We start from the raw sequence: 17,639 nt of genomic DNA, 5'->3' as shown, positions 1-17,639 counted from the left end.
GCATATGTCTGCACATATTGGTTTATATTTACATGTTCGTGCGAGGATGTGCATGAGGAGTTAGCGGTATAGGTATGTTATGTATGCATATAAACAAAACAACTCAAATACGTACATTTCATGAGTATGTTAAGTATTAATTAAAGTATACTTTGCGGGATTTCATTTTATATAAACTTCATTCATATGCGCATATAAGTATAAAAAATATTATGCAAGTAAATTTATTAACCCCTGATCCCTAAAGGATATGCAAGGCAACGCTGTGAGTAATGCTCCTTTTTATATACACACTTTTTTTTTTTTTTTTCCCTGTCAGTAATTAATTATATTTGTAAAATGCGTGGAGTTTGTTCAGCTTTCTTGTTTTTAATTTTTATTATTTCATTTTATATTATATTTACTTACCTGGTATTATTGTTATTTCTCCTTTCCTTTCGTTTTTTTTTTTTTTTTTTTTATTTATTGCTTTTCATATTGTTTAAGTGAGGATACAACTGAAACTCTGGGACTGCAACTGTTTTGTTTGCTGTTTATTGTTTTTGTTGTTGAAAGTTGTTAAATATTTTATAGCCGGTAGATAAGGGTTTACCTATATTAAGTATTTGTGCGCTTTTTATTTTATTTATTTATTTATTTTTTTTTTTGTGTTGTATTGTTAGAGGATACTCTCCCAGCTCTCTTTTGTTTTGTTCGGTCGTTTTTCTTGTTTCTTTTGTTAAAATATTGCTTTGATTGTAAATTTTACAAAAAAAAATTTTACACTACATTTGCAAAACTTTATCGATTTTATTGAATACTGGACTTTTGACTTCATGAGTTAATGATTTTTGCAATTTTCACTTAAATAATTTATGGGTTTATTACTATAGCGGTGTTTCTATTTAAAATTTTTATTTCAGCATTATTTACTTTTTTTTTTTTATCTTTGTTACGTAAAGTGTTATGTTTAGTTAACCCAGCGCATCTGCATCTGTTTCGACGGAGCGTGAAGTAAAATTTCTTTAACTATTTCTTTGTGAAAGGAAGCAGCGTATGCGGAGCCCTGTAATGAAAGGAAAGAACGGAAAACTCTGCATAAATATCTTTCCATCTTAAAAATTTTAAAAAAGTTATGTAGACGCGAAGAACTTTTTAATTATACCGGCAATCGCAGCAAAGTAGCTTACCGATGATCTGTTAGGCTTAATCTCTTTTGTAAATTTTACCTTTAGATTAAGCTGAATTTGTTTCGAAAGAAAAAGTTATTTGAAAACATTCTTTTTTTTTTTTTTTGTTGTATTCAAAATTGTAAAGCCGTAGGCTTGTGTACACAGCTACGTAATTATCATGTACAAAAGCGGTTATCGCATAAGCGTATCCATAATTCGGTTAAGGGGCAATTAATGTAATAACGATAAGAGAAAGTTATGAGTTCAAAGTTATGATCAGTGTGGTTCAGGATTTTAAAGCCCTAGATAATGCATTTCAACACCGAACTGCACAAACGATAAATGATTTTTCAACCACAAAGTTAGAAATACGTAGTATTAATATTAAAGGGATCGTAATTGATTTTGAGAACTGCTCTATTAAAAGACCGATGGGTTGAGATCGAATGATTTTGTAGACGTAGATTAGCACTCTGGATTTAAGACAGTCGGATAAGAGTAATTGGAAAAAGCTTGAACAAAAACGAAGTTCGAAAACTAAGACAGACAATCGCTAAAGGCTTCAATGAAATAGTTAACATACGACATGAAGAGAAACTGTCCAATGGCATATTTAGCATTTTCATTTCATTTCATAATAGGGCGCTGTTAAGACCCTAATCGAAACCCCAGTAAGCATTTACCTTAATAGAAGCATGTGGTTGGTTGCCTTCGTATTCGAAAGTCCTTGCTGTCAGTCCAAAGTCCAAATTTTCATAAGCACCACCAAAATGTTAGAACGCGTGGAATGCTTGGAAAGTTTTTGATAAATGAAATTTCAATAATCGATCATATTGAACAGCCGCAGCCGATTTCTTCGATTTTTTCACAAGTGCTGCAGGACCACCCAAAGAATATAAATGCAATTTTTATAGTTGTGTTTTATAAGGCTATAAAGCAGAACAAGCAGAAATCCAAACTGTTTTTATTTTTAAAAAAAGAGATGGCTTCAAGCTATATTGGCACTATTGCCGTGTCTTCTAATTGATTTGGTTCAAGTTCAATAACAAAAACTTCCAATCTTTGTGTCCAATTTCAAGCGGATTGTTGCATTTTTGCGACCAGGAGAGCCACAAACATGCAGACGCGCGGACAGACGGACATCGCTTTAAGAATTTGGTACTGTTCAAGAACAAATGCGCTTTATAGGATCTCTGAAGCTTCCTTCTGGTTTTTACAAACGTTTTAATATAATGAAGATGCACCTCCAGCAGGGCTTGATTTTCCCCTTCGGTTATTGCAAACGTTTTGCCAATGTGAATATACCGCTCAACGTTCGATGACGTGTACAAAAATTACAATTGAGACGAAATCGAAAAACCGAAAAAGAATTTTTATCGATGCAAAAATCCACTTGTAATTGTTCCTCTTCCAACTCAATTACAGTCCCTCATCAACAACACTATTCTTTGGCTAAGCTTAAAAAATATATGCATAAAAACTGTGAAAGACTTGAAATTATCTTTCCGCTTTAATTAGATGTTGTTATCTTGGGAATTTTGTTATAAAGTCCTTTCGATTTTTTGCTTGCTCGCTTGCACGCTTGCTTGTTAAAGCAAAAACAAAGCAACATAAAAATTCATGTTATACGGGAATCAGTCTGAGATTATTGTTGGTAACCATTAATGTTACTCTTTCAACTCCTCTTCAAAAATAACGACAGGGGTATTTTTATTTTGAAGTATAGCTAGAAACTGAAGCAAAAAGAAAAATAAATAAATAAAAAGTGAAGAAACAAGAATTTCTTCAAAAAAAAACAAAAAAAAAGAGGAACAGATAGGATAGGTAAGCGAAGTAAAAATTCGAAAAATGTTGTTGTACTCTCAAATTGCAAAAAGGTACAATGGATGGATGTATCAGGCCAACATGTATTTCCTTAATTCTATTAAATAAACGTACGCTTAATTATTCAGCAAAATGTACCACTTGCCTTACAGCAACAAACAACATTTACACTTGGAGAACAATAACAAAACCAAAACAAGAGAAGATATTCAAAACATTGAAATTTCGTATTTCGTAGGGAATGAATGAATGTATTTACGCCAAACCAGACATTGTATTATACTTTCAAATTTCTTATGTACGTACAACCAACATGTTCGTGTGGATTTGTGTATTCATGTTTGCGTCAATTTTGTGATTAAGAAAATCTAACATAGATAGACATACACAAATACACAGGCTAACACACATACGTACACATTTAATTTTACATAGACCTTTGCTGTGCAGTAGTAAGTCCTCATGCATATACACATATATATGTGCATATATATACATATATGTACATATAGATGTATGCATATGTCTGTTTGTGTTGTAAATGTATACATACGGGAAAGGAAATGTTAACAACACTAATAAATATTTTATGCTCAGTTAGATGAACACTTGTGTCAGCTCTAGGGAATTTTGCACAAATTGTATAAAATTTATGCTTATATGCGTATTATATATGTATTATTTATAAATATATATATATATATGTGTAAATATATAAATATATGGATATATATGTATATATATATATATATATATATATGCATACATATGACATATATATAGTTATATATAAATATATGTTTGTGTTTATTATGTAAACAAAATACTTAGATGTCTACTTATGAATGTATAAGAGGAAAATTTGTGTGTATCTGAAGGAATATATGCGAAATTGTCTATTATAAGAATTTAATAATGCGTAAAATTTCTTACTATTAGCAAAGATTTTGTTCAAATTTATTTTTTACTGTAAAAAATAAATTTCAATAAATGCAAAATTGCTTAATATCTGGTACGTACGCAATTGCATATTGTAAGCACACTACTCGATATTATATTGCTTGCGGAATTATTTAATATTTTTCTATTTTTACCCATACTGCAGGAAGGATAAAGGACGTATTCGTTTTGTCAAAACATTCGCAATAGCCAGAGAAAAGCTCCAGAGACGGCATAATCTACATATATTCTAGACGGATAACAAACTATGAATTGATTTAAGCTTCTCTTTCGATGTGTCTGTATAATGTCTGCGGTAGACATTCTCCTGGTGAAGCTGTCGTCGGGCTTCATATTTGAAAGAAATATTGCATGAAGGTTAGTATGCGAACCAGACCAAATCTATTGAAGGACATGCCTACAAGGAAAAAGACGGCACTCATCCTATAATTCTAAAGGCGAAATTTCATTTCTTCGTCTGAACCTTTATAATGCCCAGTAGAGGGTTTCAGAGACACCATAAAGTATAAGCAATCGTGGGCAGTGTTAAACTAGTGATCCATATAAGTATCTTCGTCCATTTTGCCCCTTCGTTTGCCTTCTGTTGGTGACTCGCAGAAGTGAACTTATCGTCATTTCTTCAATGGAAGTTCATATTGAAAGTGAGTTAAATGGGTCGAAGCACACGCCTACAATGCAACATAAATTGAAGGCATATCTGTCTTCGGTGTCTCTCTTAATTGCTTATAAACTAAAATAGATCCGTAGGTAGAAATTCCTTCGTGTATTCACCAGAAAATCAGCCACGCTCACCTTATGTTAACCGTAGAAGATTCGACCATAGCCGAATAAAATTTTCTCATTTATTTTACATTTTCGGTGGAGGGATGGAGGGGGGCATCTTTCAATCAATTTAATTTTCAATTATTGCATTCCTTCGCTACCTGCTACGCATATTATCTTTTTTAAATTATGCATGCAACAAATATCATAACCTATTGCTTGAAGAAATGTTTGTGAGCTCTTAAAATACGTTATTGAATTGCTATTAGTAAAGAAAATTTTAAGTCTTTTCTATATTTCGCTTTCCAAATGCCAATTCAGTCCAACTGATAATTCAGTCCATTGAAATTTTCATGTGCCTTCCTGCTGTTCTTCGATGTTCAGTTTTAAAAATTTTCTAAAATCACGCCGTCATATCCATTACCAAGACAGGTAATATTGCACTTTATTCCTGTTTATTTTACATTTGTGTTCTTTGTATAGAAAGTTTGTGTTTCTTGTAGCTTAAAATGGATTTGTTGACACTGGGAGAAAGTTATTCTGAAGAACAATGATATGTTTCCTACCTGATATTTCTATATGTTTCCTTTTATTCTATAAGGATCAACTGGTGCTGCTATCTGGAATTATTTTATTTTTTTTTGCTTAAATTATCTACGTTTTATTTTCCTTACATCTTACCATATATTATAAGTAATATCCGGCAAATATAATTTTTTTTTTTTTTTTTTTTTTTTTTTTGCAGGCATAATCTTAATAAAGGACCCTTTTGTTTCAAAGATTACGTATAGTAGTTTATCAGTGTTGTCATTGTATATACATTGGTCAAAGTCTTATTTATATTCAAGAGTGTTTCGAAATAATTTCCTGTCGACAAGAAAAACCTCAAAAATGCAGACAAAAACTAAGTCACACATTTGCAAATGTTACAAGAAAAGAAGAAATGAAAAGGAAATGAATATTCTTTTTTTTTTTTTTTTTGGCAGGAAGAACACACAAGTCAATCAAATATTTATTTGCCTAAAGCATGAAAATTATTTCAGCAGAAACGTTCACCATTCCTCGACTAATTGTGTCCAGATTAATATATTTTTGGCAGTAACGTCAGAAAAACGTTTCAGGTAAAGTGATTGATAGATATTTTTAGATCTCCACAAAAGAGAATATATTTATGTGATGCATTCTTAGAAAAAACCCTTTCATTTTAATGAGCTTGTATTTTTATACATATTTGTATAAGAAATAAGGAAAACACTATAGTGGGTCAGGGTCAACCATTGTATACCTTACACCATACTACAAGTGTTCACATAACGACTTGCATAACTAAGGTGTTAGGTGGAAGTGGTCGAAAACTAGATTCGATTCGAAAAATTTTCAATTTTTTCAATTTTTTGCAATTGAGAAGGCGGCGTAACGTATCTACATAGGGGAAAAGGAACAGACAATGTCACGTTAAGAGGTTCGTTACATCGCGATACGAAATATTTCTTAACTAAACTGGAATAAATAAAATAAGTAAACGCACATAAGTGGGCTACGGCCCATCACTAAGAACCTACACTCCATGCATATAACTATTTCAAAAATAAATTGTTATAAGAGAAGCGGTCGAAAAAATGATCCGATCCGATACAGTGTCAAGGGCATACGTCCTCGGGACACAAATACGTCGATGCAATAAATTTCGTTAATATGTGTGAAAAATTGCGAGCTATAGGATGAATACCGGAATATCAAATGGGTAGATGGACAGCATTACATCCTGAATCGATTAGTATAATGAAACATCGGTCTATTCCAAGTCCCAGTGGGTGTTCGCATAAATCCGCACACACTTAACGAGACGGACAGAACAAATTGAAAGGGCAGCATCACTTTGTGAATCGAACAGTATAATAAAATGTGAGTCCTCCTAGTTGTTGCATACATCCGCACAAACTTAATACACCCTTGCACCATAACTCATGTAATATATAAAATCATATCTGATGCAAAATATTTTGCATTTTCTTTTGATTTACAAAGCGCACTACCTTCTCGGAAGATAACACTATCAATTACATATTATAAGCGCACTATGTATGCAATGAATCCAAGCTTCCAAAACTTTCATAATGATAAACTTAATATGTATGATTGCGATAAAATTGTAGCAGAATAGAAGAACAATTTTACAGGACGCAAAAGCATTCATTCTCAACAAACGATCGCGGTTTTGAAGTAGCAGAAATAGTGAGTAAAGTCCATTTTAATAATACCATAAGGCTTTTGTGTTATTGAATACTTAAATTCCATTATCTAATATTATAAAATACAAATAATATATCTCGTAATGCAGACCAATATTATTAAACTTACTGCCTTCAAGTATCTCGCAGTATCAAAAAAAAAAAAAAAATGACTCGTCGCACTTTCAAAATAAACGATTCACATATTTATGTATTCGGCATAAATTACCCTCAAAGAGTTTAAGTTGAAAGCTCTAGTTCTATTGCTGTCCTTTATTCTTTAGGTATTAAGGGCCGAAACGAAATCTGCTGAGGATTTCATGAAAATCTTTACGGGTTTCATTGCTTCAGCGCGTTACATTCTCTGTGCTTTGAGACATTAAAGCAACATATTTTTCAAAATTCAATATACATGTGAATGTTAATGTTTGGAAAATATTAAATAATAATTTGCAAAAGATCTCCTAGGACCATGATTAACAAAATATTTAATAACACACATAAAAATGTCAATTTACAAAACTTACTCAAGCATTACTGCTCAGGCGTTACACTAAATTTTCTTTTGTTTCATTTTTTTTTTTTTCTCATTTTGTTTCGGTTATAATTTCTGACGTGTTAGTTAGCATTTCATGTTTAGGTAAAATAATTTATGTAATTATTTACAATCAACAAAGAATACCTTGCGCAATAAAAAATATAAAAACCATAAGGTTACCGGTCATACGGATATGTATGCAAGTAAAATAATGTGAAATGATGTAAATTGCTGCATGGTTTCTTTCACTTGTACCAGAGACGTTTACTCGGTCTTTTTCACCGTTAATATGTACGTTTTTTGCGTACACATATACACATACTTTTATGTCGGTCTTATGTTTAATAAATTTAATAGTTTTATAATGCATATTATTGCATGTTGATGTCAGGACAATGGCAGACATCTCATAGGTATAAGAGTATTAGTACAAATATATATTCTTTAACATGATTACGTCACGAAGTTGCTTGGACATATATATTCAATACGTCTCTGGAAGTTTCAAGCATATTCCCAATAATTGTAAAGCAAATAACAAAATAAATTTCCCTATAAATTAAGTAAATGACGGTTGTACGCTACGTCTTATTGTTTTTTTTTTTGTATGCCCGTCTCCGACGGCTGATATGCATGTGCATTTTGTTAAAACGTTTGAAACAGCCAGAAGGAAGCTTCAGAGATCCCTATAAAGCGCATTTGTTCTTGAACAGTGCCAAATTCTTAAAGCGATGTCCGTCTGTCCGCGTGTCTACAGGTTTGTGACTCTCCTGGTCGCAAAAATACAACAATCGGTTTGAAAATTGGCACACAGATTGGAAGTTTTTGCATGAAGATTGTTACTGATGTCGAACCAAGACGGTTAAAGGATATGACCATAATACGACCAACCATAGCATCAAGTCAACTTTGTTTTTAGAAGTAAAAATAAAATATAGTTTTTTGCTATAGAAGAAGTGCAATTCTATCCTGTGGACGGGCCTGCTGCACACATTTCCTACACCTACCCGATATTCATTCTTTTATCAAAATATTTGCAGCACTTGGAAGGAAGCTTCAGAGACCATATAAAGAGTGTATATTCTTAATGGCCATAAAAGATTCGTTCGCCGCGGAATATAATTTTCTTACTTATTTTGTGTCACACTTTTCTTTTTTTACGTTAATAAAAGTTATTAATTAAAAATTTTGTGTTTAATCTTTAAAAATTGGTTGCTATTAAGCCATTAGAATCATGCACTTGTATGGTTTTTTTGCATTTTGCCCGCCGTCGTGGGCTTCCCTTACTGTATTATTTCACATTTTCGTTTCTACATACATCGAGTAGAAGTAATAATTTATTTTTATTTATTTATTTATTTTTTTTTTTTACGTATGAAAATGTAAAATGCGGTTTTAAAGCAATTTTATATAATTGTTACTTGTATATGGGTATGTCATCCATAAGGAGTTTAATGTGTGATTGCATTTAACGCCCCTCACACGTTACCTCGCTCAAAGTGCAATCTTAATCTAGCTAAACAGTCACGTTTCATAATTTTCATTTATTACAAAAATTTATGGGTTCCTTTTAAACCACAATAAAGATATGTTAGACTGGAAGCAATAAAAAAAAAAAAAAAAAAAAAAAAAAAAAAAAATAAAATGCTATTCAAATAATTACAAGAATTAATATGTCTACGAAACCAAGGAACCACAGTTCGGTCAGTAGCGTTGGTGCTGAAATTCATTTCAAAATATGTTAAACGTGTCAGAAGTGCGTTGTTACATATGAACGCTCATACACTGAACTTGAGAAATGTTACATTTTCGAGAAAAATTTATTGGTGCCTATGGATATAAAATAAAAAGGCCAATAACATATACTAATGACAAATTTTAGGAGAGCATCGACTACGTCAATTATCTCATCTCTTCTCATCTCCTTATTAGTTATTTGCAAGCTAGTTTCATAAAACTCTGACTGATCTTCATGTTGATCACTATTCGGCAGTTGCGAATGACAACAATTTTAAATTATTTTAATCGCTTTAGCTTTCCCCGTGGCTCTAACCTGAGATATGTTCTTTACGAGTTTCCTAAGAGACTTTGTTAATTTGGGCGTCAGCATTTGGCAAACTGTCACAGCAAAGGAAACGCTGTTCCTTAATGCCAAAGAGACAGAAGCTCAGTTCTTATTTGATGAAAAGAACGATTATCGGCAAAGAAGGGCTTAAAGTTTATCATCTATACCTCGGCCACGAGTTTTTTCTCTTCAATGGCCTAAGAGGAGCATCGAATCAAGTACTTGTTTTTTTTTTACAAAGGGAGGAAATTTTTGTTTTTCCAAACACTAAAGCACCTACCATCAGGAAGGAGACTTACTCATACCTGATTGCTGGATATGGTTCACGTATCGCGGTTATTATCAAAGGCGTGCGAACATTAAATTACGATGTGTTGGATAGGCTTCGACATTGGCCAAGGTTTTGAGGAAATTGATCCATGACTACTTTTTCTCAGTCTGGGATCTTGCAAGCAGTAGAGCGGCCTGTTTCCTGGGCGCGACATTCATCGCTTATCAAATTAACACCTTGCGTTAGGGGGCACCGCGCCATAAGGCCTTCATTACCGGTACCCATTTAAAGCTCCAATAGCAAAACTATGACCTCCACATATGAAAGTAGTATTCTTAAGCTTTGCGCAGTAATAAAAGTTATCTCATGAAAAAGAAAAAAAAAAAAAATGCCACACTGCTTAATTCGAAAGCAATTGAATCGTGGCGTTGGATCAAACATGGCTATAATATCAAATGAAAAATAGAAAAAATCCATGGCTCCGATCAGGAAAGCCATTAAGATGTAACATGAAACCAGATAACCGCCGCCCATTTGGAAAGATTAGCAGGCTTTAGAGCGTCCAGTGCAGGCTATAGCAAAAACAACAAGTTAGGCAATTCTTCTAGCAACGTAAACGTATGGAACTTAATTTTTAGTATGACGACGTTCGGCTTCGCATAGCAAAATCCTCGCAGGAAATATTAAGAAAAGCCAACCAGAATTTGCTAGTTATCAGCAGGCGGAGTATAGTGCCGTTCTAAAACCAGAGTGACCTTCAAACATCACAAAACAATCGCATAGCTGACTATTGCTCTAATTGCTTTAAAAAAACATAATTTTGTTTATGGTGGCAACACAATTTTCTATCCTTTGGTAATCTTGAAAGGAAGCGTATCAAATACTTATGTTTTCCCCTTAACAAATATTTAATTTTTTATTCTTTTTAATATACTAAATGAAATTTCGTCTAATTAAATGTATATGCACGTATACTTATATACCGTATCATTCACTTCAGCATATCCATCTATCTTCGTCTATGTGTATCCAACCAGCTATAGATATAAAAAGAAAACTTTTTTGAAGAACATATTGTTGTGTCGTCTACGTCACCATATACTTAAGACTCACTTCAAGTGTGCAAAAGTCAAATATGACTTTTGTTCGAAAGGAGTGAATTGATGATACCACAGCACAGGAAAAGAGAAACACACCCTTGCCTACAATCAGCACACATAAATGCATCTCTTACTGGTATGTGAGTATAAGGCGAGATGCAAGAAAATTTGTTGGAAAGTTTTAATGGAAATGTATTTATTTCATTAAATTTTCAAGTACTTAGAGAGCAAAGAAGAACAAGAACAAAATTAAACTCATGTGTTACCGTTATTAAAGAAATTAACACAATTGCTTAGAGGAAACAAATGTGAAGAGTGAAAGAAAAGAAAAGCAAAAACAAGAAGAAAAGGAAGTCTTCGTCAAGAGTTAAAAGTTGATTTCGCATTTGTTACGTTCATAAGAATTGAGAAAGTTCTGTTATATCTACTTGTTCGTAATAACATTCATAAACTGATCTAAGGTAATTCGAAAAGTGACTGGTGTTAGCCGACCTTATAAGACTTTATTTCAGCACAGACAAGAACAACATCTCCTTGACAGCTCATTCGAATTGCAACATCGTTCCATCCATAGGGGGAATGTTGGACTTATTGTGAGAGCCTAGCAATACTTATATACCGTCACATATTTCAAAGAACCTCTGGGTTTCCTCAGTTTAGTTCTGCTTAACAAATTCTTCTAGGGAACTAAATCCTATATGGTCGTTAGCCTTACGTAAAATGACTTTTTCCACCTTTATTTTTTCTCTTTAAAACTTGTCGCAATTAGCAAATATGATGTCACATTCTCTTGTTTTGAAAGAATAAATTCAAAAGAACTTCTTAGTCAAATGGAGGGAGTAAATAAGGTATTCTCTTCTTTATGCCTATGTAAAACCATGATTTTCTACTTACTTTGTAAGCATAAATTTTTATATATCTAATTAGCCTAAATAAAATATAAATATGTTGCATACTGGTAGGCAAATAAAATAAAACAAATATAAAGCATATTTTGTACATTTTAACATTAACTCAAAGCAATTGCAATGGATGATAGACTTGCTTTGTGTATGAATGCTCTTTAAATTAATTAGTTATGTATCATTATAATTCGAAATAAATTAAAAGGTTTTATTAAATTGTATATATATATATATATATATATATATATATTTTTTTTTTTCCCCCCCTTTTTTTTGAAAAGCAAGCAAGTTTGCAAAAACTTATTGCTTTCAAAGTGGAATTGAAGATTTTAGCATTTCGTAGCGAATAAAAGTATAAAGACTTGAAGTCTTTAAAAAATTATTTTCTTTTGCATTTTTTCTCTTCAGTTTAACATTTTATATATCTTCTACCTGGTACTTGTTACTGAATGCATTAGTGAGACTACAAAATTGTGTTTTAGAAAATGTTTTCTCTATGAATAAATAGGAAGAGTACAAAATACACAACTGCCGAAATGTACATTTCCTTTTACATAAACTTACATATATTATGTGCAACATTAATAACTGAAATATAAACTTTTATTATAACACGTGCAAAACTAAAACTGGTAACCGCTTTCAACTACTTTACGCTTTTTGCCGTTTTAGCAGATGTTTCCTATTTTTCGTTTCATGAAAATACGAAAAAACAAAACCGGCAAACAAACGCAAACATAACTACTGGAACGTGTGCATGCAAAGCTCAAAGGAAAACTTAAGTCAAAAATATTTACACTATTTTGCAAACCTCCTCATCTACTATTATGCACTATACTTGTGTTTTTTTTTTTTTTTTTTTTTTTTTTTCTTTCTTCTTTTCTTTTCCGCCCTCTTACTCAACCATTTCATACCAGCTCATACAAACAGCGGAAATATGTTTAGATAAACAGAAACCGTATATGCACAGCATAGGTAAGGATTATAACCTAAAAGCTGAAAAAAAAATAATATATAAAATGAAAATAAAAGGTAGTGATATTATTGTTTAACATAAAACAATAGACTTTTGCATAAGATTTTATGTAGTGAAAATGTTTATTTTTTGTTATAATAGTCGTTGCTTCATTTCTAGGAAACCGGTAATACCATAAACTAAAAATGATAGAAACTTTTTTCGAGTGCTAGGTATTATTTTTATTTTTTATTTATTTATTTATTTACTCTTTTTTTCATTTTTCTTTTCAAAATCTCTTAGTGATGCTTTGATGTAAAATGAAAATGTATAAAATTTTATTTAACAAAAAGGAGAAAAAGTATGAAAAATTTTATTGCATACTCTAGGGATTCGTTATTATTTTAAAACGTTATTATGTAAAAACGGAAATATATTTTTAAGATAAATTCATGTTTATTACGTAAATAAAATGAAAACTTTTATCCTGATGAATATTTATCAGGAATAAATTGTTACAAATCGCCCCAAGTAAAAAGTTCGTGGCGTTTTAAAGTAAAATTAAACTACATGTTCCTTATGTTCCGCTTCTACGTAAATGATTTGATTTTTTTTCGTTTGAGCAACGTTGTTGGAAATTCTTACGGTATTTCAATTTTTTTTTTGGTATCCAAATATCGAATTTGTCCTTGTATCCGCGCTTCAACCTAAGTTTTTAGTTGGTGTTGAGAATCGCAACGATGTCAAGATATGAAACGAGCATGGAGCACCCTTAACATCGATCATTCTAGAGCAAAGCTATTTGTCTGATACTGATTTTGATAAAGCACACCGAGAACTTGTCTTGACCTATTACTTTCGAATGGCACGTATATTATATATCAAATTAATTAGGTGGTGGCGATCAAAGGAAGTGTGAAAAAATGTACATTTAATCAGCATAAGAAATTTCGTAAACTCGGACGAATACTTGTAGCGTTTTATTTGCAAGTCCAGAGAGAACATCGCACAGACATTCAGTTTAGGCCAACATACTTTTCCCTTTAGAAGCTGTTCCTCTTATTAAGTTTGTAAAATTGACGTTAGAAAAAGTTTATGAAAATCACTTGGTTCATTTAAAAAATACCGTTTTTTTTGGCTCTTTTAGAAAATACTGAAAGGTTTTTAATCAAAGCAGTTCATAATCGGTTTAAAAAGTTCAGCGGTTGACAAAAAAAATATCCCTTAACACTTATAGCATATGTATGTAATGAGCTTTTCCTGTCCACCAACGATATAGAAAGAAAGAATTTTAAGATTGAAGGAGGAACTGAAAAGTTATTCCTTACCGTAACACAATAAAAATGAAGAAGTGAAAAAAGTAAATCATTTTATAGTATTCCGCAGGCAACTTTTTTTAAATTAACTTAACTTTTCCTTTACATTTTTTGATATGTTGAAAAATCGGAAGATTCTCAATTGAAATGTAGACTGTGCCCGTTGAGAGTTAAACGAATTTTCATATGCCTACTAACATATCATGCTTCTGATCGCAAAATGTACTGTGCAACGCGGCATGGTTGAAAGTAAACTGCGCCAATTATTGAATGTACCTTTCCCGCAATAAATAAATTGTTCCATATATATACTAGAACCTTTCAACAGGACGTTATAGTGGGACCCTTTTGCTCGAGTCCTAAACAAGATATTTTTACTTATCGTACGCTAGTTATGTATTAGTTTGACGTCTCACGCTGTTGTGTCTCATGTTGACTTTAGCCAAATAGATTACGATTTAGCGAAAGGAAATAAAATATATATTCGTTTTAGGCTTTACGGAGGCTTGCTAAGTGCTACAAATTCGAAACTCGAATTTCTTCCGCGCTTTTATACGCTTAACAAGATTCTTAATACTATTTCTTAACATTGTTAGACATGTCTCCTGGGATTGTATCTTTTCAGTTTACTCTATAACCCACGTTATTCTTGTATGCACTAACATTATAGACCGTAAGAGTGAAATATATTTATGACATATTTTGACAAGTAAATTGCATTTACTCTGCCTTCAAGTTTAATATTCATGCGGAAGTAAAAGAAGTGTGTTTTCGACTTTTTTTCTATAAGCAACACATTACATTAAAAAGAATACTAAATTTCCAATGATACGACGACTGTTAATGTACAAGCTACAGTTGTTTTGGTCACTCTGCACACGAGATTTTACTGTGTTATAGTTTGCGAACTGATGGAAAGTTGGTGCCTGCTACGAACTTATTGAGTGTTGTGTTGTTTACGAAACGTGTTTCGCTTGTTTTTCAATTGGGCAATTGTTCTGTTTATTTAGATCATTTTTGCGTGGCTTGTTTCGTTCATCAAAATTGAAATCAGATTAAAGTTGTTCATTTTGTAAAGACCTGCGAGGTACATTACATAATTTTTGACAGGAGACCAAATGGATGTAAATCAATTAAAAGATTAAAGTGCAAATCTACCTTAATGTTTGGCAACCACTCATAGTGGATAAAAAAAAAAAAAAAAAAACAACACAAGAAAAAAACACGCAACACAATACTAATGACACGAAATAATAATAATAATAACAAAAAAAAAAAAAAAAAAAAGAGCGATTTTATAAGTGAATGATTTTAAGACGATTTGCTTCGTAAGTAGAACGGAGTAGGAACGGAGAACAATAGGTTTCTTGAATGTTTCATTGTAATTAATGAGCTATTGTCGCTTTTAATTTATTGCAGATTTATTTAGAATTTTCCATTTGTTTCCTATTACAGTTAAGTAGTTAAACAGAACTGTATTTTAATTTCAATTCGTTGACTTTACAACCTTTTGACGTCACATTACGAAACCAACTAGTTTAACAACGGTAATAATTTCAAGTTTTATGTCAACTTATGCGCAACATGGGTAAATGGTATACAAAAATTCATTTTTTTTTTGCTTTTTTTTTTTTCTTATGAAATTGTGTTCAAAGAAAGATTTATATAAGCGTTTTTAACACAATTGAAACTGAACTATACTGAACTGAACAGTGAACATTGAACAAAAGTATATATATATATATATATATATATAAAGAAAGAACTAACATGGCATAGGAAGAAAGCGAGAGAAAGAAAAGAAAGAAAAATTATATGAAAAATATTAAATGCACTTGTACCGCACTTGATATAAGGGGGAATAACTGAAGATAGCAGCAAATATGGTGGAATATTTTTACAACTTTACATTTCTTCTAGTTTTTCATTTTGTTGCCGAATTTTTCATACTATAAGATATTATAAAAAATAATGGCACGAGTAAAACTATGTTAGAATGTAAGCGCCAAATGTAGAAACAAAAATAGTAAAACGGCAAGGAAGAGCGGCAGCAACGTGAGGTGAGAGTTTGAGTTGAAACGCTATAAAACAAAGTATAGATAAATATAATTTAAAGTTATTGAGTTGTGCAATGAATTTGTGTTTGTGCAACGGTAGTAGTATTAGTAGTAGTAGTAGCAGTAGTAGTAGTAATAGTAGTAGTAGTAATAGTAGTGGTAGTGGTAGTAGTAGTAGTAGTAGTAGTACAAGTAGCAGCAGCAGTAGTAAATAGTTGAAAAGCCATTACTCATCACCCGTAAGGTAACACAACAATGTAAAAGAAACTTTCTTTTTACACATACCTTCTCGCATCAGGGGAGCTGCTAAGTCTTATATATTTCTGCGTAGATATTTGGAAAAAGAGAGAATTTATATATATATATATATATATGTGTGTGTGTGTGTGTGTAGAGAATTCTAGCCAAGATCAAGCCAAAGATGATTTAACTTTATTAGTTAACTCGTTCTAGATGATGCAGGTATGAAAACTATTTTTCGTTTCAGTTGCTAAAGTTATTGTTGTCGGCGTCCTGGGCACCAGCACGGCAACGCTCTGCCCTGCCCAAGAAAAAAAAGAGCAAAGGCATAAATTATTTTGTTGAAAAATTTTTCCCAATTCCTATAGTCAAGTTTTAGCACGTATGCATAATCTGACTTTTTTTTTTTTGTTCCTTGTGTGCCTTCACGTTAGTCTCGATAAAACGGAAACCTTTTGTTGTGTAATTTTCATATGTTGCTTAAGTTATTTATCTTGAGTATAAGAACATATTTTTTTCCCCCCGTTTTTTTTTTTGTTTTTTTCTTTTTGGAAAATTTATGTGCAAAAATTTGTTCAGGACTTCAGGACTATCTTCAGAAATACATGCAAAAAGTGTATAATATTGGCTAAAATACGGTCGTATGTAAATTATGTGTGAAAATCTTCTCCATCTTAACTACCGTACAATTAAAAGACCAAAATGCAAATGAAAATTATTATCCTTTCAACTTTCGACATTTTTATGGATTGATCGAGTCCGAAATTTTTCGCTTAAATCCTGCATGGATTTGATAAATATTTACGGTAATCTTCTCCGTTCATTTCTGCACTTTAAAATTCCGAATCGCTTTGGATATACATAGTCTGATGCGTGATTGTATCTGTTACAAAATGTCCGAGAAATTAGTACACTTTACTCTTCAATGCGGCTACAAATATAAGAAAAGGATGAAAATGAAGTTGAGAAAAAAAAAAAAAAATGCAAAAGAGAAAAAAAAAACAGAAAAATGAAAAGACAAGAAGTTCAGCAAGAGTTACCAAGGTTACATGATGTTCTTGTGAAATTTGCAAAGATTTATGACGCCTGCACATACATAGGCAACAACGGGAACAATATAGCAAACACCACTACCAATATAGCAAAACTACATATGCAATGCATACATAAGAGGAAAACTAAGCTTAAAGTTCATTACAAGTTAAATAAATTGTATATATATATATGTATATGTACGTACAAGTGGAAAACGAAAAATACAAAA

At 31.8% G+C, this 17,639-nt stretch overlaps 1 long non-coding RNA gene across 1 annotated transcript in view; it reads right to left on the bottom strand.

Moving 5' to 3' along the window:
- Window positions 1–440: 440 nt before the first annotated feature.
- The window catches only part of LOC119634224, a 101,523-nt gene continuing 84,324 nt past the window's right edge, over window positions 441–17,639 (bottom strand). Inside the window, exon 2 of the long non-coding RNA XR_005246940.1 lies at window positions 441–1,045. This is a non-coding gene — a long non-coding RNA (uncharacterized LOC119634224). The remainder of the gene's footprint in view (window positions 1,046–17,639) is intronic.

The sequence above is a fragment of the Glossina fuscipes genome, unplaced genomic scaffold, assembly GCF_014805625.2.
Source record: "Glossina fuscipes isolate IAEA_lab_2018 unplaced genomic scaffold, Yale_Gfus_2 2, whole genome shotgun sequence".
Classification (NCBI taxonomy): Eukaryota; Metazoa; Arthropoda; class Insecta; order Diptera; family Glossinidae; genus Glossina; species Glossina fuscipes.
This window is presented reverse-complemented; position numbering and strand designations above follow the sequence as displayed.